The sequence below is a fragment of the Elephas maximus genome, chromosome 15 (genome assembly GCF_024166365.1).
Source record: "Elephas maximus indicus isolate mEleMax1 chromosome 15, mEleMax1 primary haplotype, whole genome shotgun sequence".
Taxonomy (NCBI): Eukaryota; Metazoa; Chordata; class Mammalia; order Proboscidea; family Elephantidae; genus Elephas; species Elephas maximus.
In genome coordinates, this window is record NC_064833.1 from 7951197 (window position 1) to 7971761 (window position 20565).

Consider the following 20565-nt stretch of genomic DNA (forward strand, 5'->3'; position numbering starts at 1 on the left):
CGATTTCTGATTTTCCTAGATTCATACTTCTTACATTCCAGGTTCTGATTATTAATGGAAGTTTGCAGCTGTTTCTTCTCATTTTGAGTCATACCACATCAGCAAATGAAGGTCCCGAGATGAAGGTCCCACGTCATTAAGGTCGACTCTACTTTGAGGAGGCAGCTCTCCCCCAGTCATCTTTTGAGTGCCTTCCAACCTTGGGGTCTCATCTTCCAGCACTATATCAGACAATGTTCCACTGCTATTCATAAGGTTTTCACTGGCTAATACTTTTCAGAAGTAGACTGCCGGGTCCTTCTTCCTAGTCTGTCTTAGTCTGGAAGCTCAGCTGAAACCTGTTCTCCGTGGGTGAGCCTGCTGGTTTCTGAATACCGGCGGCATAGCTTCCAGCATCACAGCAACACGCAAGCCCACCCAGTACAACAAACTGACAGACATATAGTCTACTATGCTGGGAATGACAACTTGAAGAGGAATGGTGTTGCATTCATCATCAAAAAGAACATTTCAAAATCTATCCTGAAGTACAATGCTTCCAGTGATAGGATAATATCCATACGCCTACCAGGAAGACCAGTTAATACGACTATTATTCAAATTCGCGCGCCAACCACTAGGGCCAAAGACAAAGAAACACAAGATCTTTATCAGCTGCTGCAGTCTGAAATTGACCAAACATGCAATCAAGATGCACTGATAATTACTGGTGATTTTAATGTGAAAGTTGGAACAAAGAAGAAGGATCAGTAGTTTGAAAATATGGCCTTGGTGATAGAAACAATGCCAGAGATCGAATGATAGAATTTTGAAATTCCAATGACTTCTTCATTGCAAATACCTTCTTTCACCAACATAAACGGCAACTATACACATGGATCTTGCCAGATGGAACACACAGAAATCAAATTGACTACATCTGTGGAAAGAGACGATGGAAAAGCTCAATATCATCAGTCAGAACAAGGCCAGAGGCCAACTGTATAACAGACCATCAATTGCTCATATGCAAGTTCAAGCTGAAACTGAAGAAAATCTGAGCAAGCCCATGACAGCCAAAATATGACCTTGAGTATATCCCACCTGAATTTAGAGACCATCTCAAGAATAGATTTGACACATTGGACACTAGTGACCGAAGACCAGAACAGTTGTGGAATGACATCAAGGACATCATACATGAAGAAAGCAAAAGGTCATTGAAAAGACAGGAAAGAAAGAAAACATCGGAATGGATGTTAGAGGAGACTCTGAAACTTGCTCTCGAATGTCGGGCAGCTAAAGCAAAAGGAAGAATTGATGAAGTAAAAGAACCGAACAGAAGATTTCAAAGGGTGGCTCGAGAAGACAAAGTATTATAATGACATGTGCAAAGAGATGAAAATGGAAAACCAAAAGGGAAGAACACACTCGGTGTTTCTTAAGCTGAAAGAACTGAAGAAAAAATTTAAGCCTTGAGTTGCAATAGTGAAGGATTCTATGGGGGAAATATTAAATGATGCAGGAAGCATAAAAAAAGATGGAAGGAATACACAGAGTCGTTATAACAAAAAGAATTAGTCGATGTTCAACCATTTCAAGAGGTAGCATATGATCAGGAACTGATGGTACTGAAGGAAGAAGTCCAAGCTGCTCTGAAGGCATTGGTGAAAAACAAGGCTCCAGGAATTGATGGGATATCAATTAAGATGTTTCAACAAACAGATGCAGCGCTGGAGGTGCTCACTCGTCTACGCCAAGAAATATGGAAGACAGCTTCCTGGCCAGCTGACTGGAAGAGATCCAACCTTATGCCTATTCCCAAGAAAGGTGATCCAACTGAATGTGGAAATTATAGAACAATATCATTAATATCACATGCAAGTAAAATTTTTCTGACCCAAACAAATTTTTTTGAAGATCATTTAAAAACGGCTGCAGTAGTATATTGACACGGAACTGCCAGAAATTCAGGCCAGTTTCAGAAGACGATGTGGAATCAGGGATATTACTACTGATGTCAGTTGGATCCTGGCTGAAAGCAGAGAATACCAGAAGGATGTTTACCTGTGTTTATTGACTATGCAAAGGCATTCAACTGTGTGGATCATAATAAATAATGGATAACGTTGCGAAGAATGGGAATTCCAGAACACTTAATTGTGCTCATGAGGAACTTTTACATAGATCAAGAGGTAGTTGTTCGGACAGAACAAAGGGATACTGATTGGTTTAGTCAGGAAAGGTGTGTGCCATACCATACCTAATCAATCTGTGTGCTGTGAAAATAATCCAAGAAGCTGGACTATATGAAGAAGAATGGGGCATCAAGATTGGAGAAAGAGTCATTAACAACCTGCGTTATGCAGATGACACGACCTTGCTTGCTGAAAGTGAAGAGGACTTGAAGCACTTATTAATGAAGATCAAAGACCACAGCCTTCAGTATGGATTGCACCTCAACATAAAGAAAACAAAAATCCTCACAACTGGACCAATGAGTAACATCGCGGTAAATGGAGAAAAGATTGAAGTTGTCAAGAATTTCATTTTACTTGGATCCACACTCAACAGCCATGGAAGCGGCAGTCAAGAAATCAAAAGACGCACTGCATTAGGTAAATCTGCTGCAAAGGACCTCTTGAAAGTGTTGAAGAGCAAAGATGTCACCTTGAAGACTAAGGTGTGCCTGACGCAAGCCATGGTATTTTCAACCGCATCATATGCATGTGAAAGCTGGACAATGTATAAGGAAGACCAAAGAAGAATTGATGCCTTTGAATTGTGATGTTGGTGAAGAATATTGAATATACCATGGACTGCCAGAAGAACGAATAAATCTGTCTTGGAAGAAGTACAACCAGAATGCTCCTTAGAAGCAAGGATGGCAAGACTGCATCTTACATACTTTGGACATGTTGTCAGGAGGGATCAGTCTCTGGAGAAGGACATCATGCTTGGCAGAGTACAGGGTCAGCGGAAAAGAGGAAGACCCTCAACGAGATGGATTGATACAGTAGCTGCAACAATGGGTTCAAGCATAACAACGATCATGAGGATGGTGCAGGACCAGGCAGTGTTTCGTTCTGTTGTGCATAGGGTCGCTATGAGTCAGAACCGACTGGATGGCACCTAACAACAGCCAGTTCTTTAAAAATGTAGATTTTTTTTCATGCCTTTTCCTGCTCAAAACCCTTACCATCAGGATAAAGTGCAAAGCCTTAGTAAGTGTTTCAAGGTTTTAGATCACCTTACACAATCTTAACCCTGCCTAACTCTGCACCTCACCTCCTACCACCCCATCCCTTATTCACTGAGGCCCAGCTACAGTGCAGGGCACACAACTTATTTATTTTGATTCAAACATGTCAAGTATGTTCCCACCCCAGGGCCTTTCTACTTGCTCTTTCTTCTGCTTAGAACTCTCTTCTGTATGACCTACTCTCTCAGTCCACAGGTTTCCAGTGAAATTTTGCCTTCTCATAGGACCCTTCCCAGCCATCCTATCTAAACCAATCTCCTCTTCCTGCCACCCTTCCACCTCCACTATTGCTCTTCAAGATACTTCTCTTCATTACAGTTATCTCTATCTCGCATTACATCATTCATTCTTTGCCATAGTAGTTTACAGAAGCTTGTGACTCCTACTCTCCATACCCACAAGAAAGTAAGCTCTAACAGAGCAAAATCTTTTTGTTTGCTTCTGTTCTACATCATATTCCATAGGCTTAGAATAGCCTGGATGATTATAAGATGCACACACACACACACACACACACACACAAATATCCCACTGCTGTAGAGTTGATTCCAACTCATAGCAACCCTATAGGACAGAGTAGAACTGCCCCATAGGGTTTCCAAGGCTGTAATCTTTATGGAAGCAGACTGCCACATCTTTCTCCACGGAGCAGCTGACGGGTTTGAACCGCTGACCTCTTAGTTAGCAGCCAAGCACTTAACCACTGTGCCACCAGTGCTTCTTATATATACATGTACATAAATATATATACGTATATGTGTGTGAAAGGAGCCCTGGTGGCACAATGGTTCAGTGCTCGTTTGCTAACCGAAACGTTGGCTGTTTGGACCCACCAGCCACTCTACAAGAGAAAAAAATCTGACGAGCTGCTTCCATAAAGATTACAGCCTAGGGAGCCCCATGGGCAGTTCTACTCTGTCCTGTAGGGTTGCTGTGAATCCAAATAGACTCAAGGACACACAACAACAATATATGTGTGTGTGTATATTTGTGTGTGTATGTGTATACACACACTTCTATACATATATATACACATGCATATATACATATGATGTCCCTGGTCAGTGCAAACAGATAATGTGCTGAGCTGCTAACAGAAAGATTGGAGGTTTGAGTTCATCCAGAGGAACCTCAAAAGGAAGGCCTGGCGAACTGTTTCCAAAAAATCAGCCAGTGAAAACCTACGGAGCACAGTTCCTCTCTGATACACTCGTGGTGCCACTGTGAATCGGAATCAACTGGTGGTTTATATATATAAACACATATACATACACATATATACACATATACCCAGTGCCGTCGAGTTGATTCCGACTCATAGCGGCCCACTTGTACGTATATATAATTTATTTATAGTGTAGTGGTATTTACATTTATAGTCGTACATTACATAAGTGAATGAATGAATAACCCCACAGTTACCAAGTGCGTGGAATGAACTGTAGAGCCATATTCACACTGTGTGGCCTTCCTGACCACTCTGAGTACTTGGAGCAGCTCCAGAATGTCAATCAAGAATTCTCTGGACTGCAGCTAACAAGGAGCAGACCTCTATTCAACAACAAGACCTTTTGGAATCGGGTCTCAATGGGTCCCTGTGAAATAACACAGACACAGTGCAGTAAAAACAGCCTGCAGAAACACCATTTATAACTCTCTTTACAACTGAAGTCTATCACAGGAAATGCCGAGCAAACACATATAAATAAAAATGAATTCTCAGATTTATCTGCTGAGGCTGTAACAACCTAATAAGGTTTTCCCAGCCCAGGCAGGGCAGGTGGGGAGGATCAATGTAGCCTCAATTTCTTCTTCTCAGCCCACAGTGCACAGCATTTCTCCTTGTTTCCAAATAGGGCTGTCTCCAATCACACACAAGTGGTTCCAACTACCTCTAATTGGAGGTAAGAGGGAAAGGACCATATTTTTTCGTTGCTAAATTCCCACCCAGTTTCCCAGTGTTTAAGCCACAACAGGAGCCCTGGTGGTGTAGTGGTTAAAAGGTTGGCTTTTCCATCCTAGGTATGGTTTGTGTACTACTAACTGCTGTGTCCACCAGCCATCTCTCAGTTTATGGTACTGTGGCGGCTTGCACATGGCTATGATGCTTGAAGTTATACCACCAGTATTTCAAATACCACAGGGTTACTCATGGAGGACAGATTTCAGACTAAGACAAACTAGAAAGAGAAGCATTGCAATATACTCCCCAAAATTAGCCAATGAAAACTCTGGGATCACAATGGAATATTGTTCAGTACAGTGCTGGAAGATGACCTTCTAAGTTGGAAGGCACTCACAATACACAGTGTTCACAACAATGGACTCAAACATGCCAACAATCATGAGGATGGCACAGGACTAGGCAACATTTCGTTCGTTTATACATAAGGTCACCATGATTTGGCACTGACATCATGGCAATTACAACAACTGTTGTCTAGACGCGCCTTAAGTTATTCACCTTTAATACTCAACACAACCCAAAGGTGTAATCTCCTGTGCCCAGCTGTACTTCAGAATCAAGTTTACCTTAATTCATCAAGAGAGTACTAGGCCATGGCTGGTGTTTTAGTCATCTAGTGCTGCTGTAACAAAAATACCACAAGTGAATGGATGGCTTCAACAAAGAGAAATTTATTCTCTCACAGTCTAGTAGGCTACAAGTCCAAATTCATGGTGTCACTCCAGGGGAAGGCTTTCTCTGTCAGCTCTGGGGGAAGGTCCTTGTGATCAGCCTTCCCCTGGACTAGCAGCTTCTCTGGGCAGGAACCATGGGTCAAAATGATGCACTCTGCTCTGGCACTGCTTTCTTGGTGGTATGAGGTCCCTAACTCTCTGCTCACTTCCCTTTCCTTTTATCTCTTGTAAGATAAAAGGTGGTAGAGGCCACACCCCAGGGAAATTCCCTTTATATTGGATCAGGCATGTGACCTGAGCAAGGGTGTTACATCCCACCCTAATCCTCTTTAACCACAGGCAGAGATTATGATTTATAACACATAGGAAAATCACAAAATGGAGGACAATCACACAATACTGGGAATCATGGCCTAACCAAGTTAACACATATTTTTTGTTTTTTTTGCGGGGGGAGGGGGACAATTCAATCCATGACACTCAGATATAGCACTGAAAGTGGTATGTCATTCCATGCCATGAGTAAGTCTAGAAAAGAAAGGATGTTGTAGGTCAGGAAGAGATAATCAGGGTTCAATGATGGTACAGCAGATGTATGTGGAATTTTGAAAATCGGTTTGGGGGAAAATCAGAAATCACTGAGTCAAAATTCCCAAGGCCTTGGCACATATCCCCAAGTCTGTAGAGGTTTGGAGAAGAGGTTGTGGGTCGTTAGAACCACAATGAAGGCAGGAGGTAGAGTCAATAAATGGAGGAAGAATGAATGAAGAATGAAAGGATGACTAAAAGTGGATGGTTCAATAAGTTGCAAATGTTGACCATGACTTCTGATGTGCTGAGGATAGTGTGGGTTTAGTATATGATGCAGTCTCAGTCTCAGCCTTCATGAGCTCACAGCTGAGTTGAGGTGGCAACTAAAAAGACAAAGGACAATTTTAATACTGTTATTGCCAGCAACACTTTTATCATTCATGTGCTGCTTAGGGTTTCTATTCACTGTAATAGACTGAGCTGACATGGAAAATCTCTCCCTCCAAGCTGAAACACATAGAAATCTGGATAAAACCTAACCAAAATTTATTATTTTTTGATACATAAAGTAAGCTTAATCCAATAAAGGGAAATTCACAGATGCCAGGAATGAAGAACAAGCATATCGGGGAGGAGAAAACAAAATTAAAGAATGTACCAGGGAATCTGAACCAAATATGAAATTGTAGTCCTGGGGATGGATTTTTAATACCAGGAAGGGGCAAGAATTTCAGGCCATTGCCCCTTGGCACACCTGAGCTCTCAACTAGAAGGGCAAAAGCATAAACGTCCAGTCTGTATGTGAATAGGCCACAAAAAACTCTACCACTGGCCCGGGGAAAGCAAAGAAAGTTTACGGTCATGCTGGACATGCAGAAACCCAGGCCTGTCTTATAAGAATATGTAGGATATTAGTTCACATTCCCTGAATATTAAAGAAACTGTAAGCCAAGAAACTAATATCTAAAAATTGCTCCAGGACCGATAAAATCCATATTCTCCCAATCCTCTGAAGCAGAGGCAGACATAGACCTGCCTGGTGGATGCTCCATGACTGGAGATCTAATAGTTCTCCAAAAGAACTAGCAACCACAGAAGATGAGCTCACAGTCAAAACTCATAAGCCACATGAGGAAAGCCATCACCAGGAGGGACAGATAGCAATTAAAAAGCAAAGACGTCACTTCCAGGACTAAGGCGCACCAAACCCAAGGCATGATATTTTCAATCACCTCACATGCATGTGAAAGCTGGACAGTGAATAAGGAAGACCAAAGAAGAATCGGTGCCTTTGAATTATGGTCTTGGTGAAGAATATTGAATACGGTGTGGACTGCCAGAAAAACGAATCTGTCTGGAAGAAGTACTCTTTAGAGGTGAGGATGGAGAGACTTTGTCTTATTTGTTTTGGTCATGTTATCAGGAGAGGCCAATCCCTAAAGAGGGACATCATGCTTGGAAAATAGAGGGTCAGCAAAAAAGAAGACCCTCAAGGAAATGGATTGACACAGTGGCTACAACAATGGGATCAAACAGCAATGACTGTGAGGATGGGGCAGGACTGGGCAGTGTTTCATTCTGTTGTGCACTGGATCCCTATGAATTGGAACCAACTAGACAGCACCTAACAATAAAACAAACAGGCATTGGTGGGTCAGTGATAGAATTCTCGCTTTACATACAGGAGTCCCAGGTTTGATTTCTGGCCAAGGCCCCTCATGCACGACTACCACCCTTTTGTCAGTGAAGGCTTGTGTGTTACTATAATGCTAAATAGGTTCAGTGGAGCTTCCAGGCTAAGACAGACTAGGAAGAAAGGCCTGGCAATCTACTTCCAAAAATCAGCTAATGAAAACCTAAGGATCACGATAGTCTGATCCATTGACCACGGGGATGGTACAGGACAGGGTAACCTTTCATTCCATGATGCATGTGGTCACCATGAGTAGGGCTTTGACTTAATGACAGCTAACAACAACAACACAAACAGGAAAATATGCTCCCAAGAAAAAGAGATAACGCACTCATTTAGTCAACACATATTTATTGAACATCTACAGCCTGTTGTTGTTGTTAGGTGCTATCAAGTTTGTTCCAACTCATAGCACCCTATATACAACAGAACCAAACACTGCCCGATACTGCACCATTCTCACACCCGTTGCTATGTTTGAGTTCAAATCCTTGCAGCCACTGTGTCAACCCATCTCATTGACGGTCTTCCTCTCTTTCACTGACCATCTACTTTTCCAATCATGATGTCTTTCTCTAGGACCGGTCCCTCCTGATTACATGTCCAGAGTACCTGAGACGAAGTCTCACCACCCTTGCTTCTAAGGGGCATACCGGCCATAGTTCTTCCAAGACAGGTTTGTTCTTCTGCCAGTCCACAGTATATTCAGTATTCTTCACCAACTCCATAATTCAAAGGCATCAATTCTTTTTTGGTCTTCCTTATTCATTGTCCAGCTTTCGCACGCATATGAGGGAATTGAAAATATCATGGCTTGGGTCAAGTGCACCTTAGTCCTCAGGGTGACTTCTTTACTTTTTAACTCTTTAAAGAGGCCTTTTGCAGCAATACATCGTTTGATTTCTTGACTGCTGCTTCCATGGGCATTGATTGTGAATCCAAGTAAAATGAAATCCTTGTCGACTTGACATAAGAAGCATTATTCTAGGCACTGGGGCTACATCAGTGAAAAAAGGGAACTAAATTCTCTACCTTCATGCAATTGACATTGCAGTCACCTGAAAGATACTTTAAAATAAGCATCCAGGAGAGAAAGTACAGCTAATGAATTCGTTTTAAATTTTGTGTTTTCCCCATGGAGCCTAGGAATCTCCTTGAGTTCTGAAATCCAGAGATGTACCAATTATTTAGTGTCATTTGTTCATTTCTTAAAATGAAGATGTTGTAAGATAATAATACATGTCACTCAGTGAAAGTTCAACTCTGACGATACAGCCCAGCCAGGTGGAGTTGGATTTGGCTTTTTCTTCTGCTTCCATCAGCAAATATCTCTGAGCTGGGACAGAAATGCACAGTGATTAGGAGTGCAAGCTTTAGAGTCAGCCAAACTGGGTTTGAATGACAAGTCTCACCTTATTAGCTGAAAGACCTAGGAAGAGTCACTTAAGCCATTCTACTCTATTTCCTCAGCTTTGAAAAGAGGATAACAGTAGATTTCAATTTATGGGGCTGTTACAACTTCAGTTATGGGGTTTAGTGACTTAATCTATATAAGTACTTAGCAGTGCTTGCCATATAGTAAATGCTCAGTAATTATTAGCTGTTATTATTATTAGGAGTCCCTGGGTGGTGCAAGGAACCCTAGTGGTGCAGTGGTTAAGAGCTCGGCTGCTAACCAAAAAGGTTGGCAGTTGGAAACCACCAGCCACTCCTTAGAAACTCAGTGGGGCAGTCCTACTCTGTCCTATAGGGTCGACAGCAATGTGTTTTGAGTGGTGCAAATGGTTAAGTGCTCACCTGCTAACCAAAGGTTGGTAGTTCAAGTCCACCGAGAGGTCCCTTAGAAGAAAGGTCTGGTGATCTACTTCTTGAAAAACCAGCCATTGGAAACCCTATGGGGCACAGTCCCACTCTGGCACGTATGGGTTTGTCGTGAGTTGGAATTGACTCAGTAGTGACTGGTTTGGTGTTTGTTATCATTACTGAATCATTTTGAAGCCAGTTAAAATTCACCCATGATAAGCCTTGGTGCTTTTTTGATTCTTCATTAAAAGAAGAGAATTCTTTTCAAATGCTGGGAGGCACCACCCTTTAAACTCTGAAATCTTTACAGCTCTAGTGAAATTCGTCTCCTCCCATTTCTCAGACAGACAGCCTTAGAAAGAGGAAGAATTTATTAAATCGATGAGGTATGGCGTGGATTATCCCAGAACCAGAGTGAGTAAAAGGTGTTCACTGAATTCTGACCATCAAGTTAGCTGTGGTAAAGATGAAAATTGTTCAGACATGCGGTTTGGAACAATTTTGGGATAATGCTCCTTTGAAATGTACATCCATTTTGTCCTCTAATACCCCCCAAAGGTTAATTAACTCATTAAGCTGGGTTTTATGAGAAAACCCTTGCGATATCTGCTGGTGAAGTCATGCTGAAAATGACAGAGTGTCACATTAAGGGCAGTTAATCTTACCTTGTGGCTTTTTCATGTCAGTAGAATCTGATGTGCTAAGACGTGTTGCCAGTGGCCAGTGAAACCATCAGAGGCAAGTATCCATGCCTTTTCTATCAGGCCAAAGATGCCACTGACAATGATGATAACGATAAAGGCAACCATACCATTCAGAATGGAAACGGCTATTTCCAGTGGAAGGATTGAGACTATATAAATACTCTAATTTTATCCATAACATATTTTGAAATGCAAAATGCTATTTTAATTTTACAATTCAAGAAATTAAAACTCAGAGAGGTGAAGTCACATTAGCAACACTGGAAAAATCCAGACTCCAACCAGAGTCTGATTACAAGATTTCCACATGGAATCTCCTGTGAAACAATCACGTCAGGGAGGTCTGCAAATAAGTGTCCCCCGTGTTACTCTCCTTCAGATAAGAAAATGGTATTAAGTGTAAGGATAACATATTCGACCATATTTATAAACATCAGAAAAACGGGTTTTAATAATAAGATCCTTCCACTTGAAAAATTGCTCTTGTGATTCTGGTATTTCATTGGTATATTATCTATCCTACATGCTTGGTTTCACAAACATTTTCCACAATGTTCTCATATCCCTAATAAAACAATGTGGCGCTAGCATTATGACTGTACCATAAATTAATTTGACAGCCAGTAAAAATTGTATTAAGAGAAAGAGAACTATCAGCTTCCAAATTGTGATGGGCATTTATTTGGACATTTGACAGTAATATTTGAGCATCTGGAGTACACGCCTGATTATAGTTTACAATTGTTTAGCCAGCTGTCTCGTTCTGTTGCAGCTGGGCATTATCTAGGCACATAACTTAATCATTCCTGAGCTTTGCGAAAAGATTCCAAGGGGAACAAATAAGTGGGCCACTATTCTTGCCCGGATGCTGTCAGAGAAAATGTAGAGTCCTAGAATGTCAGCAATGAGAGAAATGCAAGTGATAATTTACTCCTAATTCCTCCTTTTAAGGCTTCCAGGGTGGTGCAAATGGTTAAGTGCTCAGCTACTAACCAGAAGGTTGGTGGTTTGAATCCACCCAGAGTCAGCTTGGAAGAAGGGTCTGGTGATCTGCTTCCAAAAGGTAATATCCATTGAAAACCCTATGGAGCGCAGTTCTACCCTGCAACAGATGGGGTCTCCATGGTCGGAGTCAACTGGACAGCAACTGTTTGGTTACTTTCTTTCGCTAACATAAACTGCAGTCCCCAGAGAGACGTGACCCAGCTAAGGTTATTGCATCAGTCAGGATGGGCAAGGTTATGTTGCAGCAACAGCAATTCCACACCTTAGTGTTTAATGCAACAAAAAATATGTTTCTCACTTATGCCATATGACCCAACCAGTAGTGAAATAGGAATCCAGATCAACAGAGTCTCTCTTCCCATAAGGGCTTCCATTATCCTCATAGTAGGAGAACTAGAATGAATCAAACTGTACTCTGAGTCTTAAAGTTTCTTCCAAGAAGGCTGCTTCTTTCCATAGGCTAAAATAAGCCACATGCATAATGTTAAAGGGAGAAGGGAAATAAGAGAGGGTAGGCTTACTACCATGCCAGAAACATCTGAGAGTTACACAATTACCATAACTCACAAAAAACTTTAAAGACAACCACAAATGTGACAGTGTAGGAGCCAATGCAAGGCCTGATTCCAGCAGAGGTTAAAACTGGGAAAGTCACTCTTGGCCAGCCCAGAAGGACAGTGACCACAGGAAAGGTGACAGATAATACTTGAAGTTAGAAAGGATGCATCACCGTCCTGGTAATCCTTCCATCTGGGTGAAAGTACTCTCTGCAGCTCAGTACATCTGGATAGTTCAGGAGGCAAAGGTCCACCTACGACCCCATCGGTGTTGAAAACCAGGCTGGAAGGGAATAAATGTGGATGATGGGGCCTGATCACACCCCATTAAGGTCCAGGAGACACCAGCAATGGGAGGGCCCAAATCAGAGTGGAAATCGGCAAGGTTATAACTTGGAAACTTGGTAGTACTCATGATCCAAACTAAAGTACATTGAGGGATGAATAAGAGAAGAATGAAGATGGGAGGAGGAGAATCAGTATCAGGAGCGGATCGAAGTGGACTTGTGTGAACTGTGTGTATCAGAGTAGCACTGTGTGCCACAGTGTGGCTCAGTGGCTGATTTTTTGGAAATAGATGGCCGAACCTTTCTTCCCAGGTGCCATTTGAACCTCCAACCTTTCAATTAGCAGTGGGGAGTATTAACTGGTTGTACCACCCAGGGACCCTGCCACATAACAGGAGCACAATAAATATTTTTGGAATGAAAATGCATTGGAAATAACTCCTCCACATTCTACACACACACGGACTATGCTCTAAATTCTGGTGAAAATTTCAGATTCGTAGTATTTCGGCGGAATTGGACTAATAATCCTGGGCCTGCCCCGTAAAAACCAAGGAACAATATAATCGCCCACTATTTTCAGCTTCATTAAGTAGGGAATTGGAGGTAAAACTGGGAAGCCAGGCAGCACTTGGGAATTTGATGCATGCCTTTTTAAAGGACTTAAAAAGAACAATTATGAAGACAGGGTTCTGCTGTTAAAATGAATCTTAATTGAATCAGTCTGGAAAGAGAAGCCTGAATTAGATTTAAAGAGAAAATTTAAGGGACTCTTCATAATTGGGTAACTTAATTCAAAACATTCACAGTTAATAGTTTCATCCACTCCCAGGGCTGGATTGAGAGGAAACAGAAAACATTAGTAAGAACTACCTTCAAAAATCCATGCCAAGTAGTTGGATCTCCTTTCCTGCGTGGGCAAGGATCTGGAAAGCTGGAGAAATTGGGTGGCGGGAGGAAGATGGTGCCTAGGGCTGATGATTGAGGAATACAAAAATCAAGTGAAAATTTACAAAGGCTGCAATTCCAAAGACAAAGCCAATCAAAACATCTTAAAGCCATGTTAACAAACCTAAGTAAAGTTGGAAATAAAAAAGGAGACATATGAAAATACAAGCAAGTTCAATTACCTGCCCTGTAATACAAGGAACACAGAATATCCTTCTGCACAGCTACAAGCCACTGACAGGTGCATTCTATGATCTGCTAATAAGGATGGGGGATTAGGCAAAGTGAGCTCATTAGTGAAAAGGAGAGGAACATCTGGGATTTCCAAGAATGGAAACCATCTTGATCATTACTGTGTTGGCACAATTCAACAACAGCAACAAAAAGTACTGAGCACCTACTGTATGCACCAGAAGTTCCTGGGGAGTCAAATGGTTATCACTCTCGGGTACTAACAGGGGAGTTGGTGGTTCAAAGGGAAAAGCTGGCAATCTACTTCAAATCATCCATTGAAAACCCTACGGAGCACAGTTCTACTCTGTCACACGGGGGTTGCCATGAGTCAGAGTCAGCTTGATGGCAACTGGAAACTGTATGTACCACCCCGTTAGATCCTGGACTCTTCAGAGATTAATGGGACTATTTTAACTGATCCCACTGAATGATTTTTTGTTAGCTGTCTCCAAAGCTTATTGAAATGACAGAGTGTAAGTAACTAAATAAAAGATTATGAACATGGCAAGATAAGTGAGAAACAGCCTCTGCACTGCAGAAGTTTACAACTTTGCTGATGATATGACATATGCCCACCCAGATGTAAACCCACTAGGAAGAAGTAACATGGAACTTCTAAACAAAGCCAAGTTGATAAAGAGATTAAGGCTAAGCCCAGGAAAATGGGGTTCAGTTGTTCTTCTTGTGTACCATCAAGTCAATTCTAACTCATATTGACTCTATACGACAGAGCAGAACCGCCCCATAGGGTTTCCAAGGCTGTAAATCCTTGTGGAAGCAGACTGCTTTGTTTTCCTCCCATAAAGTGGCTAGTGGGTTCGAACCGCCGACCTTTCAGTTAGTAGCCAAGCGCTTAACTACTGAGCAACCAGAGCTCTTCCAGGGTGCGATTGCGTAGTCACTTTTCAACCAGGCTGTTAAACAATTTAATCCTCATTTATGTATAAGGAAGTTGAAGTTTAGGCCAATGAGCCAAACATATGAGAGAGAGGAAATTTTCCACCCTGAAATTTAGTGCATTTTGCTGTTCCATAAACCAGCAACATAAAAGAAAGAGACATCATAAGAGTGTTGTGTTGTTGTTAGGTGCCATCGTGTCAGTTCCAACTCATAGTGACCCTACGGAAAATGGGATCATAGGGGCCCATCTTAGAGTTTGTCCACCACAACAATAACAATGACAATAACAAAATAACAATAACATCCACTTGGCTGCTCACTGAAAGTTGGGCAGTTTGAACCCACCAGCTGCTCCACAGAAGAAAGATATGACAGTCTGCTTCTGTAAGGATTACAGCCTTGGAAACACTATGGCGCAGTTCTACTCTGTCCTATAGCGTCGCTATGAGTCAGAATCGACTTGACTGCAGTGGGTTTGGCTTTTGGGTTTTGAGTGCAGACTGAAGAGTTGACTCACTTCTAACGACGAGAATGCAGCTGAAGTGATAGGATATCACTTCTGAAGCTAAGTTATAAAATCACTGCAGCTCACATCTTAAGGCACTTTCATGCACTCTCTCAGATCCTTTTCTCTGTGGAAAGCCAGCTGCCATGTCACGTGGCCACCCTGCGGAGAGGCCCACGTGGCAGAGGATCAAGGTGTGCAAACAACCCAGTAGCATGGAAGTGGAGCCTCTCATCCAGGTCGAGACTTCAAAGGAGACCACAGCCTTGGCTTAACCGCTTGAGTGAAACCTCATAAGAGACCTGAAGCCAGCGGCATTCAATTAAATGGTTCCCAGAGTCCTGACCCACATTAAAGGTGAGATAATAACTCTTTGTTGTTTTAAGCTGTTAAGATTTAGGGCAACTTGTTACACAGTAATAGATAACCAATACAGACATCAAAGACTAAAAAGGAATTCTTAGGAATATATAATTTGACCATCCTAAAATGCTGGATTTTTTTTTTTAATTTTTTTTATGAAATGCCAATATATGTTTTCTTTGTTAGCGGGTTGAGTTTCCTAAAAATAGCACAATGCATTAAGTCATGTATTAAGATTCAGCAGAGCTAGGACAGGGCTCAGATATCTATCTTTTCTAAAGGGCTGCAGGAGTGATCCTGAAGCACACCAAAGTTCGAAGTCCATAGGTTTAATGGAAATGCCATGGCCTTTGGGGTTTTTTTTGGGTTAGTGAGAGCAAGGCTCAGTCCTAGCCTCATCATACGCTGGTTGGGTATTGTGAGTCATGTTACTTAACTACTCTGAACCTCATCACCCAAATACATAAGTGGGGAGGAGCCTATCAAACTCTCCAGATTCTTGCCAGAGTCAGCTAGGGTAAGGAAGGTAAAAGGTCTGGTGTTTGGCACACAGTATGCAGTCAATGTCATTTCATTTTCTCCCTCAGACAAAGATTGCGAGCATTCCCACTTACCCCGGCAACGCCGCTCCAGTGAAGATCGCAGAGGAATGTCACATTATTTTTGTTGTTGTTTTTTTTTTTCTTTCCCTTAAGAACTGAAAAAGGCTCTCAACTGTTATTTTTATCTTTAAGGTGAAAAAGGATGGAGCAATTGAAAAAACAAGATTTAGCCCGGAGTCAGAGTGGCCAGTCAACCTCTCAATTCTCAGAAAGAACGTTATTACTGATAATAATAAAACATTTTTGTTTCAGCTGAGTCGATGCTGAGAGATACAAGGTTATGTACATCTACATTTACGTATATATATATAGCTCTATATATCTCACACATATCTACAGATGTTTACACACATACGTGCACCTACACACACATTTGTATGTAAACAATCCTGAGCCCAAACTCCAGAGTGAATGAGTTGCATTGCCTGAGGATACGTGCTGTTCCCTTTAGATACACAGAAGCTACCAGCCTAGTGAGCTGCCCGCAAGCATTTCTCACCCTGGAAGCAGGGCACCAATAAGTTCTAACAGACATGCTGGGATTCAAGCCAAACAAAGACACATGTCCCCAGTAGCTCCTACACCACATTACACAGTGCACCCAGACTAAAAGCTCTCTGTCCTTGCTTCTCAGGGTGGGCAGCCTCTTGAAGAGTTGACTCACTTCCTGCCAGCCCTTCCTGCCAGCATACCACCCCACCTCTCCACATCCCCTTTCTGCTGTTTCTTCCTCTTTATCACAGCTCATTCCACTCAGGTGCCATGTGACCTTCGCTTTTCCTCCACTTGGGGGCATGCAAGTAACAACAAGTGACTGCCGAAAACCAAAGATGCCAGCCTGGCTAGAAAGGGCAGGAACTTTGGGGTAAGGCAAACCTGGGCTAAATCCCATTGGCTTCTTAATCAGCGAAATAGCTTGTCTAGGTCCTTGCTTGTTCTCCACCTTAACTACGTCAGTGATCTTGAACATGTTTACTGACCTCTCAGAGGTTCCAAACTAACGGGGTTACCAAGAAGATTAAGGATGAATTCTATCTAAAGCACATAGCTCAGTAACTGGTGCATGTGAAGAGTTTTTTAAATGTTTACTCCAATTATTGGATTCTGACTGCATTTTATTTTATATGTAAATTAACATATAATGATATGTCCCTATAGAGTTATTAGGGCAATCGAATGAGATAACCTATGTGATGTGGCTGCTATAGGGCCAGGCACATTGTAGAAGTTCAATAACATTTATTCCTATTTCCTTCCCTTCCTTTCCCTTTTCCTCCTAAGTCTTCCAAAGGTAGAACAGTATGTAAATAATAGGAATAATGAATGATGTGTCTGGTCCAGAAAACCATGAGCAGCCACTTCGAGTCACACCAGGAACGTCTTGGCTACTGTAGCTTCTCTAAGGCAGCTCCCAAAGTCTTCAGAGACGCCCCGCAAGTGTTCTGTCCTTTCCTGGCCTTCCGAGAGTTCCGGCTTCCTCCACATGCGGGATATCATCTAGCTTTTCCTTCTGAGAAGAAAAAGAAAACTAAATAAAAATAAAATATAGAATTGGTTCCAGCGTCCCTCATACCCCAAGCATACTTGAAACAAAGTGTGCTGAGATTATTTAGTCATTCAGCAAATCTTACTGGGACTATGACCACGAACTGTCCAACAAAGATTTGTGTTTCTGTCTCATGCTATCAAGGCTTTGCTGGGAAGAAGCTGCTCAGCCAGGAACTACAATTTCAGCCTCTGTGCCGTGTAGGGAAGACCTTGTAATTGAGTTTTTTGGTTTTGTTTTTGTTTTCTTTCTTTCGAGGCTATCCAACTGTAGGATGTAGACCTCAACTGGTCTGTAGCAGTGTTTCCACCATATTGGGCCAGCTTACACAAGAATAAAGCCAATTCATAGACAATCAGAGCTCAGAAATGAAGACAGACTACTGTGCCATAATGGATGTTTCCAGATAAGCGAGCTAAAACATTTTTTCCTTGAAACAGCTTGAGCTATTTCTGTTACTTGCAGCCTAGAGATTGCTGGCGAATACAACCTTATCTAACCAATGTGTTCATTCATCCGTCCTTACAATACACTTAATTTTCTTGCAATCCTCAGAGTTACAACAGTAAGGTAGAAAGATAGTGGGTTTCTTACTCTGTCATTTAATAACTGGATGACCATGGACAAGTTACTCAATGTCTCTGAGCCCAAGTGTCCCATTATTAAATGTCTGGATAAAAATACATGGTGCATGGGATTGCTAGAAGAAGAAATGAGATTGGTGGGTTCAAGTTTTGACATATTGTGGAATGAGTTAACACAACATAGATGCCCCTCTTGTATCTTACATAAAAATAATGGATAAAATAAATTCTTAAGACATTGAATACATAAGAGCACAGAATCAAAAAGGGAAAGAGGGGCACCCAGGTGCCATAAACAGGTACCACAAGCACAGGAGCTGAGCTTAAAGCGATCTAAGCCAAGAGGTAACACACAAGGTGGATGTCTTAGGGGCTGAATGCAGGGTCGTCAGCCACATAGAAGGACAGAAGACTTCTTCTTTGATGCAGGCAATTTAGACATTTCAAAATAAGTTCCCTACAGAAATCCAGAACCTGAGAAAAATCGAATGTCTAAGTAGAGGATTGACCAGAGAAACACCGCTCACCAGCCAAGGAAAGGGAGCATGAAGTAGTCTCTGGCCAGACCTCTTGTTGGGATAAAATAAGGTCTTCCATGAGAAATTGTTAAACACCCCAACCCTCACGAAATGCTGGGGTAGAATTCATATCTACTCTACCCGAACTGTTCATGATCTATGAACCGATATGTTCCCGAAGTTAACTTATCCCCAACCTGCAATGCTGCTGGGAGTTGCAAGAGAAAGAATGCCACACTTTTCTGAAACAACACTTCCAAAATCCAAGGTTCTCCCGTCACCATCCACAATAAAAATATTCCTTATGAGAACATTTAATCTGATATCAATATTTGGACACTAGCTTTCTTTTAATATACGCCAGGCAGATACTAATTAAATGAATGCAGAAAGCATTAATATGGATAAAGATGACCTTTATAAATGATAAAATGAATAATTCACCAGAAAGATATTGTAATCCTGGACCTAAATGTACTTACAAACATAGGCTCTGAAAGTAAAAGCAAAAAATGACAAACGTTCTTTTGACTAATGAACACTCAATGCTTTTCACATGTCTCTGTAAGGAAATGATAAATCAAGCAGATAAAATATACTAAGAATCCACAACAGGGATTGACAAGTGTTTTCTGCAAAAGACCAGATAGAAAAGCTTAGAATTTGTGGCCACATACAGTTTCTGTCACATATTCTCTTTGTTTTGGCTTTGTTTTGAACAATCACCAAAGATGTAACAACCATTCTTAACTCACGAGCCGAACAAAAACAAACCATGGGCTGAATTTGCCAATTCCTGATCCAGAGGACGAGAACCCAATAATAAGCTTAATCTAATCAATATTTATTAAATTCTGCACCAAACAAGTATTCACATTCTTTTTGAGTAAGTGTAGAAAATTTATAAAAACTGACCCCATGATAACCCATAAAGTAAACCTCAGCCAATATAAAAGAACCGATATTGCAGAAACCATGATCTCACATTATACAGCAATAATATTAGAAATTAATAAAAAAGAAAATGCAGAAATGCAAACCTTTAGAAATTCAAGAACAAAACTACAAACAATTCATGAGATGAAGAAATCATAATAGAAATTTCAAAATACTTCAAATTGAATGACTATGAAAACTATTTTTAAAACGTAAGGGTTGCATCTAAAAATATACTTCAATGGGAAGGCATAGCCTTAAATGCACATATTAGAGTGGAAGTAAGATTAAGAAATGCATTAATTATGTTCATAGTATCTTACTAAGAATGTTATAAGTTTTTGTTTAAAGTCAGGAACTACCCCAAAATGCCTGCTCTTACACCACTTAGTCAGCAGGGTGCTGGAGCACCTCAGCAGCACAGTAAGGCCAGAAGGAGAAAGCAGTATAGGAACTGAGAAGGAAAGAAAAAATAATAATAACCTTAGTATAAACTGACAGGCCATAAGACAATATATGTAGAAAAATGATAATCTATATACTATTTTTTTTTTATATACTATTAGAGTTAAAAAGATCAAGGTTTCTAGAAGTAAGATCAAAATAAAATCTCAAAGTGTTTTCATTCACCAGCAACAATCAATTAAATATAATTACGATGGAGGATCAAGTCTGCATACAAGACGATCAAATCATGAAAATATATCTGATGCTGTGAAAGAAAGCATTCAACATTGTAAAGGTACGGAGACAACAGCAAACTAGTCTATAAATCAAAGACCAATGTGGCTTTTCATTTAACGGAACAAGCTGAATGTTAAATTTCTGTGGGAACATGAAAGCCTAGGAATAAAAAATAGGCATATGAAATTGTAAAATGCATGGGATGGCAGGAAACTCACCTTGGTGAAACTTAGGTTAAATATAAAGACACAAAAATAAAAACAGTTTGGAATTGAGATAAGAAG

The 20565-nt window shown here is 41.1% G+C and overlaps 1 long non-coding RNA gene across 4 annotated transcripts in view; it reads right to left on the bottom strand.

Annotated features, from left to right (window-relative positions):
• The window catches only part of LOC126058526 (uncharacterized), a 217474-nt gene that overhangs the window by 80066 nt on the left and 116843 nt on the right, over nucleotides 1-20565 (bottom strand). For 2 of the 4 annotated variants that reach the window (XR_007513236.1, XR_007513235.1), the window contains 2 exons: nucleotides 13335-13435; nucleotides 7021-9441 (listed from right to left, as the gene is read on the bottom strand). The exons of the other annotated variants lie outside the window; for them this stretch is intronic. This is a non-coding gene — a long non-coding RNA (uncharacterized LOC126058526). Of the gene's footprint in view, nucleotides 1-7020; nucleotides 9442-13334; nucleotides 13436-20565 lie in introns of those variants that run through there. 4 annotated transcript variants of the gene reach the window in all.